Raw genomic sequence first — 8,754 nt, 5'->3', positions numbered from 1 at the left:
TAAATAAAAAATATTATTTTATAACTACAACTGTAACCAAAATAAAATCTAGGACTAAAATAGAATATAAATTTAATTATGATATTAAAAATGAATAATTTTGTTAATTTTCGTAAAGTTAAAAAACAAAATTAGAAACACAAAATTAATTTAATACAAATTTTTATTTTATTAATTTCATTGTGAAAACTGTCACACAAATACAGTTGCGTATTTTCAAAGCTAATTATATTGTATTACGTAGAGGTAAACAAACAAAATTTTACACTGAGAGAAAAGAAGGTACACTGCTGTTCATTTGGAGGTTGTGTATCGCAATTCAAATTTGGATCAACTGCGCACTCTAAAGGGGCGTGTAACGCGCCCCTTTAGAGCGCGCTGCTGACTCTTGACTCGTGGGATGCAGTGAGACCGCATGGTCAAATAACCCAGGTTATGGAGACCATGCGAGCTCACTGCGTCCCATGTCAAGAGTCAGCAGCGCGCTCTAAAGGGGCACGTTACACGCCCCTTTAGAGTGCGCAGTTGATCCAAATTTGAATTGCGATACACAACCTCCAAATGAACAGCAGTGTACCTTCTTTTCTCTCAGTGTACTTGTCTAGAAATTATATATATTTAAAAGCAATTCAAAATTACTTATATAATAAAATAAAAAATAATTTTTTCATATTCTCGTTATAAAATATTTTTTAAATAATATCGTATTTATTCTTACTATATTAATATTCAAATTTTGACATTTTAAATTATTTTAATTTACTTAATATTTTTCAACAAACATACCTTATTCCTTTTTATTTTTCGAATATTTTTCGTCCAATTTTCTTCATTTTTACGTCTTTTCCTCCCTCGTAAAACACTATCTTCAACTATTATCATTTTTCAATAATAATATTTTAAAAAAAGTGAAAATTGAAAAAGGAATTAATCTATCAAACGAGGATACTATAGTAGAGTGGTGCTAAGCGTTAACCTCAGAGTACTGTGTTAACGTTCGTAGCGCCGCGAAAATATTATTGCTAATATTTCGTAAACGGCTAATGGAATTGAAATCAAACTTTATAGAAAACTTATTTATATATCTATAAACATTTCATTCACTGGAAGTTTGTTCTCTGTAAAAATTTCCTGGATAAACGAAGCGTTTGAAAATTATCAAGCATTAATTGAGCATTGATTAAAGAAATTATTAATAATTGTTTTTTAAATTCAAAAATTTATAATTTTTAATATTTTTTCACCAAAAGAATAGCATAAACTATAACTCCTGTGAATTTCATGAAAGAATATTAATAACTTTTCATTTTAGAACAAGTTGAAGAGAAAAAATGAATGAAATGTTATTTCATAAAGAAATCAGTTTTTTGCGTTTTCTTCTAAAACCTTAATAGATACGAAAAATTTTTATAGAAGAAAAAAGATGCACAATAAAATTTCCTATTCAGAAGTAATTTAAACAAATTTTTTTTTTTAAATTAATTTTTCAACCTTTAGGGGCCAACTCAAACCCCTGTGAAAATTTTATGTGTCGTTATAAGATTCAACGACTCATATATTATATATAATCGGTCGCTTAAGGTATTTCTCCGGCTTCAGTGGAGCTCAATTACGACCAATGTTCTGTATATAATAGAATTACCTCTCCCTCAAAAGGAAAGGTTGAGAACACTTTTCTCTTTCCTTTCCCCTCGGTCGAGCGCAGAAGTGCAAATTTCGTAATTGTGCGCAAGTTTTCATGATACGGCAACAGTGTGGCACAGCTGTCACGAGGCCTGTTCTTCTCACGGAGAACATAACCTTCATTTTTACTTGTTTAATTTCATGAATTTTATTAAAATTAAAATGTAAATAAAAACCCAAAAAAATAATAGATATTTTGTTTCAGTAAAAGTAGCAGGAAAAAATGAAAATTTCACCTCGACTGTGGAAAATAGCTAGACGTATCGTGATCGACATCTCATTTCAAAAGAAAAAAATATTTTCAGTCGGTATTTTTTGGAAAATCTCGGAAATTTTGCGAAATTTTTATAAATAATTATTGAAAAAAATGTTTAAACATTAAAATAGGGGTTATGAACGGTTTGGTATTGACTTCTCATTTTGAGAGAATCAAATATTTCGGGTTCATATTTGGAGGGATGATAGAGGAATTTCACTCACTGAGACGCGTCTCTCTCCGTTTTTGCAATAATTTTGCGAGGAAATTATGTCAGTGGAGTAATTTGAGATTGAGACATTTCGTTAGTTCAAGTCGCGACCACTTCCGAAAATTGGCGCCACCTCCTTGACCACTGACACATAGATCCACTTGTCTGTGTGCTCACCGTCATATTGTCTCACTTTCGCCAAAATTAAAACTTTTTAACTTTCTTTTTCAATATATTTTTCAAAAATTACCTGCAAATTTCGAGAATATTCTTTATCAGAACGCTTCCCCCTAATTATCCTGATAAATCCTATAACGAGATATCAGAAAATAACGCGTTTAAAGATTTGTTAATAAAATATTATTTTCCATATTATTATTATTATTATTAATAATTATAATATAAATTATTTCAATTTGTAGTAATAATTTATAATTATTATCAAATTATCGTAATTAATATTATTATTATCACTTATTAATTTTGTTATTACAACAAGAAATTCAAAAGAGCAATAATAAAAACAGTAACAAAATTTTATAACTAAAAAAGTTTCAATAAAATAAATAAATATATAAATATGTTTGAAAAAAGAAAAGTTTTTTAAAATTGAATCTGAAAAAGTAATTGAAACGAATGTTAGTTTCGCGCCTTTTTGCAAGTGCTTTGAACGCAACAGTGTTGCCAAGTCGCGACCGCATGCTTTCCTTGCACCAGTAAATTCAATGGAAAATCACTTGAGTTTCGAATTTCAAAATACAATAATTAAAAAATTAGCATCGTTACCTACACTGAAATTTGTTTAATATTATTTCTTTTATTTATCCCTACAACAAACTAGTTTTTGAGAAACATTTATCGAGTAGTTTTCTAGATATTAATAAAAATGTGTCACTTTTCTACGTTCAGCATATGATTCCTATGTTAAATGTTGAAACTTTTAAGCAAAATATCTCAATTTTTAGCATCGCAAGGAGTATTGAGTTTTTTATCACACATAAAGCATATAAAAAGGAACATTTTCCCAGAATTTCAAAAAATTCTATCGAAAATCGATTTGCCGGAGAAATACCTTAAAATCGTTCATTGTTTCTTTTATTGCCAATAAACATCCGTAATAGGATTTTATTTCCTTCTTTTTGGTCTACTTTCAACTTCAAATGCAAAAGTTTCGTTAGAAGTCGAATATTGTTTACATATAATTTTATTATCCGATGTTGGTGTGAAAGAGTGGAAGCTTCGTGTTCCTGAAATCGGTTGAGCTTTGTTCAAACGTTTTTTTAAACTGTTAGTTTTTTTGTCGTGTTCTTTTTTTGTACAAAATAACATTTTTATATTTGTTAAAGAGTTCTTACCCCACTCATACAAATCTTTAGCCGTTGAAATTTGCGTATTGCTTTTGCGTTGTAAATTTGCTAGTCCAGCTTCTCGTTTGACCTTACCTCCTATGCCATGGACTTTTATGCCTATCACATGGACTTTTTCCATGTGATGTAGCGAAAAATTCCCAAGTAGCCTCTACTCCAAAGTCGCGTTTGTGATAAATCAGATTGATAAAATTGCTCTTATTTTTGTATTGAGCTGCTGAGCCATCTGAGAAATAAATTACTTTTCGAATTGAATGATTAGCTTTCAAGTCATTCAGTAGTTTTTCTATAAACAAATGGACAGCGCTAGAATTATGATCCAAATCTTCAGAGATAATTGCGAAGCTTTGACATTCTACTATGTCATCTTTTTCAAAATAATCTACAGCTGGATGAACAGTAATTTGTTTTTTACTCCAAAATTCACTCTGAACAGCATTTTGAATGATAGTCTCATAATTTAGAGAAAAATCAAGCAATATTAAAAATACACTGTCTTCAAGGGATGCTTTAGTGTCTTTAAGAAATTGGCTTTGTTTTTTAGCTATAAAATCATGCTTAAGTAAATTAACAAGATGAGATTCAAGCTTCTCTAAGTATTTCTCATTAGTGTCAGAAAGAGTTTCTAGGATGTACGATCGGTTGAAATCCAGCAATTGTAGGTAATTTTTGTAATGCAATGTCTTTCAAAAAGTATTTGCAATTTTTCGATTAATGGTGAAACACCTGGACATGACTGACAAGATCCTGAGAAGCAAGAAGGTGATTTAGAATCACAAACCATTGAAGACAACATGGTCTTATATGATGTTAAGAACATGAGACTTTCGTCATCACCGACAAGTTCAGCAATATCAGCTCCATCAAATTAAAGTTTTGTGTTCTCGTGAATTTTGCAGACACAAATGAAATGCGTACCACAAGCACCTGCAAAAATACATTCTTTTGGCCGCAATTTAACTAACGTTGAAAAACCAAGTTTTATATTTGGATGTTTAAGTTTAAAACCTGCATAAACTTCATTTAAATTGGCTAAAGTCAAACGCTCTTGTATTAATTCTGGAGTACCAGATTCACCATTTACCATTAATTCTGTGTTTAACAGAGACATAGACCTTTTTTCCTGGTAATTCTCGAGTAATGTCGCATTCATAATAAAATTCCCGAACGAGTTGAACTATCTCTTCTTGTAATTTTTTGCCTTGTTTGGATTTGATGATGATCCAATGCCATTTTTAGCGTGCAACTGTGTAGCTTTTCTAGCTAAACTATACGGTACTTTAAATTCAGAAGCCATTTTTTAAATGCTTTAACCTTTGGGAACCATTGTTAACAATTCTGTTATACGAGAATTACTCGGCTTTTTATTTAATTCCTCTTTAATTTCTATAATGAGATCTTCTAGGTCCTTTTTAGAATTATCAGTTTCAGTATATTTAAAGACCTTTTTTATTTGTTTTTCAAGAGCTTCCCGAATTTCAGTAACCTTTTTTTGTTGTGCAAATTTAGTACGAAGATCTTTACTTACTGAAATTGTTTGAAGAACTAATAAATGCAAAATTTTGTTTAATGTTTCAATGCTTTTATTCTTTTCAAAATCATTTTCTAAATTTTAAAAGAAATCTTTATCAGAATCATCTTCAGGTTGTTCAAACTCCATTTCTTCGGAATAATTATGACTTAAATCGCATAAGTCTGAAATAGGCTGTTCCAACTCTATATCTTCAAAAGTATTAACATTACATTGAGATATTTTGTTACTAGCAACTGAAGATTTACTTTCTATATTTATTTGTAAGCGACAATTATTACAAATAAACTTACCTTGTTCAACCGCAAACTGTTTACTAATTTCCTTAGAAATTAGGCGGAGATTTTTTGGATCAACCAAACCGTGTGGTTTCCTTTTACAAGGATTAAAGCATTGCTTTCCTGGCATTGCTTCAATTAAAAAGCAACCTTTCTTAAATCTATTTTTATTTCTAATTAATGATAAAAAATTTCGAAATGAAATTAAACAGCATCGAAACTAAAAATAATATTTACAGACACAAAAAGTATTTAATATAAAATAAATGAAAAGCGATGTTTGCGAATAATAATACGTTATATATTATTGAAATGTTATTGCATCATTAATAAGCCGATTTTTCTACAATGAAATATTAGCAACAAGTAACATACGTGAGGAAGAGTGCTTGCGCGCAGCAGTGCCCAGTACAGTGAGCTGTAGCGAGGCACGATGCCCAATGGGCGTGCGGCGCTGCATGCGTTCACGAAAATTGCGATATCTCGAAAACTATTAAAGTCTCCATAGTTTTCTTGATCTTAAATTAAAGGTGAAATTATAAGGAATATTTTATTATATATCGAAAAATACTCAAAAATCGGTCCCCTTCGAGTAAAAACGGTTCAAACAAAATTTTGGATTTTTTTTGGTCAAAAATAAAAAATTTGTTTTTTATTACACAACAGTCTTAAACCGTATGATTTCAGGAATAGCATATTTAAATTTTTATAACATCCGATTAATGGTTTCAGAAATTAATATTTCTGAAACCATAATAAAATTATGATACCATAATATTTAAAAAAATTAGTGTCAAAAAATTCAATATGGCGTAACTTTTACAATTTTAAAAATTTTTTAAAAATTTTTGGTACATTAATTACTCTATTCCAGCACTACAATTTCGCCAAATAGCGTATTAATCCGAAGACCCCTTGCAAATCGTGATATTTTTAACGGAGTCTTACCCTAATACAATCCTTTCTCTATGAGGAAGTAATTATATAAATTTACAACAAAAAACAAATAAAAGAAGAGAAAAAAGTTTAAATATCAAGGTTAAATAGAAAATAAAAGATCGGAAAGAAGTAAATTAAGAAAATAATCAAAACTATTAACGTAAAATAAAAAATAATTAATAGATCTAAAATAATAAACGAAACAAAAATTGAAAAGAAATTAAAGAATAATTAAATAGAAAAAGACTAAAAAAATAGAAATAGTCAAAAAAAATATTTTAAGCGAAAATATTAATATAATATATATACTTACGCATGGAAAGATGACCATACCAAAGACAAATTGTATTAGAAATTTTGAATTTCACAGCGTATCTAAAATAACAAGCACAGAATAGAAAACCGCTGCCAAGTTGTACACTTTTATAATTTTTGTGTTCATTTCATGAACACTTTGCTTTCTCATAGAAATAATAGGGGAGAGTTGTTAGAGTTGGGCAGGGTTTAGGGTTGAGCCGCCTTGTTTATTTCATTTTTTGACACTAGCGCCATCTATCTTTGTACGTAAATGCTTGCTACTAAGTGTCAGCCATCTTTTCATATGAGTCGCAGTTAAGTATACGAACCTATATTTGAGTATTGTACCAATTAGTGATATAGGCTCAGCAAAAACTTTTTTGTGGTGTCAAAAAAAGAGAACTAAATGTAGAAGAGGGATCTTAAAACAACACATAATATTTTTACAGCGGTATTCGTTTACCCCTAACACCTCAAAAAATAATTTTTTTAAATAAAGTTTTTCACTATCTTATAGGAAATTTCCTTGCCCATCTTTTTTCTTCTCATGATTTTTTTTATATTTATAACAGTTTTTGAAAAAAAAGTTAACGAATGCCGCTGTTGAAATTTTATGTGTTGTTTTAAGATCCAGCCGCTCATATGATTACAAAAATTTTGAGCCCTTGTGGACCACGATTGGATTAAAAATGACAAGTCTACACTAAATTTAGTGAACGAAACAACTTTCTTCATTTTTAGTATCCCTTAAACGTTTGCAGCAAAAATTCAAGCAATAAAATTGAGTTAAGCGCTAAAGATTCTAAAATCACTAATCAAGGGTTTCTGAAGTCGTAGATTTCAAATCCAAAGTTAGTTTTTCAAATTTCAAAATGGCGGATTCAATATGGCGAACATGTTTTTAAAAACCGATGAAATTCTTCTTAAATTCGTTACTCGGAGGTTCTCGGGGTCGATGATTACGAATCCGATGTTATATTTCAAAAATTCAAAATGGCGGATTCAATGGATTTTTAAAAAACTCGTTCACCATTATGAATCCATCATTTTTAATTTTCGAAATCTGACATTGGATTCGTAATCAGCGACCCCAAAAACCCCCAAGTAACGAATTTGAAACGAAATTAATCGTTTTTAAAAATTGGTCCGCCATATTCAATCCGCCATTTTGAAATTTAATTATCGAATTAGTTATAATAAACAAATAATTATTGAAATCATTGATTATATTGTTGTTAACTTGAATAATTATGAATATTTAAACAAATTATTAACAATAAATATTTAAATATTGTATTAATTAACAAATTGATTTGATAATTATTTAATAACGTAAATTTCATCGAATTGTTTGTATTAATTAAATAATAAATAAATTAAATAATTGTTAATAATAATAATTGCAATTGTTTAAATTATTTATTATAAACAACCGATTATTATTATGTTGAATATTTAAAATTTAGAAATATGTTAAAATTAAGGAAAAATGCTATTTCTGTAAATTCTAGAAATTGGAGTTGGAAGGGAGATGAAGTTGAGGAACGATAAGACTCAGCCCCTTTTTAAAGATCCTCCTACGCTTAAAACTGATAAAAATGGGACGGACCCAAAATTCGCCTATCAGGCCCATTTCTTAATGCATTTTCTCTCCATTTTCTTTTTCTTAAACCAATCCTAAAAATACTCAACCTCTTTTTCCCTTTCTACAATATTTTCATCCCCGAATTTTCCTCCCCTGAGAAAATCAGAAGTGGGAACTGTGACATAAATATACGAGTTCCTTAAGGAAAATTCAGTTCTCAAAAAGCTATCAACTAAAACTAGAGTTCTCGAACAACTATCAACTACAACTTAGAGTTCTCTCCAAGTTCAAGTTCTAATTCAAAATTCAAATTCAAATCCTAATTCAAGTCCTAATTCAAAATTCAAATTCAAATTCTAATTCAAAATCCAAGTTCAAATTCTAATTAAAAATTCAAATTCAAAATCCAAGTTCAAGTTCTAATTAAAAATTCAAGTTTCAAGTTCTATTTCAAGTTATAAATCAAAATTATAAAAGAAGAATCCAAAATCGACTTCATCTCTGTTTCCAGTTCCAGTTTCATCTTTAAATATTGTAATAAAAAGTGAGTACTATTCAAAATTGCTGTCTTATTTCTTTTCTAAATTCTTGTCATAATTAATATATC

This window comes from Leptopilina heterotoma, unplaced genomic scaffold (assembly GCF_015476425.1).
Source record: "Leptopilina heterotoma isolate Lh14 unplaced genomic scaffold, ASM1547642v1 Lhet_272, whole genome shotgun sequence".
In the NCBI taxonomy this organism is placed as follows: Eukaryota; Metazoa; Arthropoda; class Insecta; order Hymenoptera; family Figitidae; genus Leptopilina; species Leptopilina heterotoma.
This window is presented reverse-complemented; position numbering follows the sequence as displayed.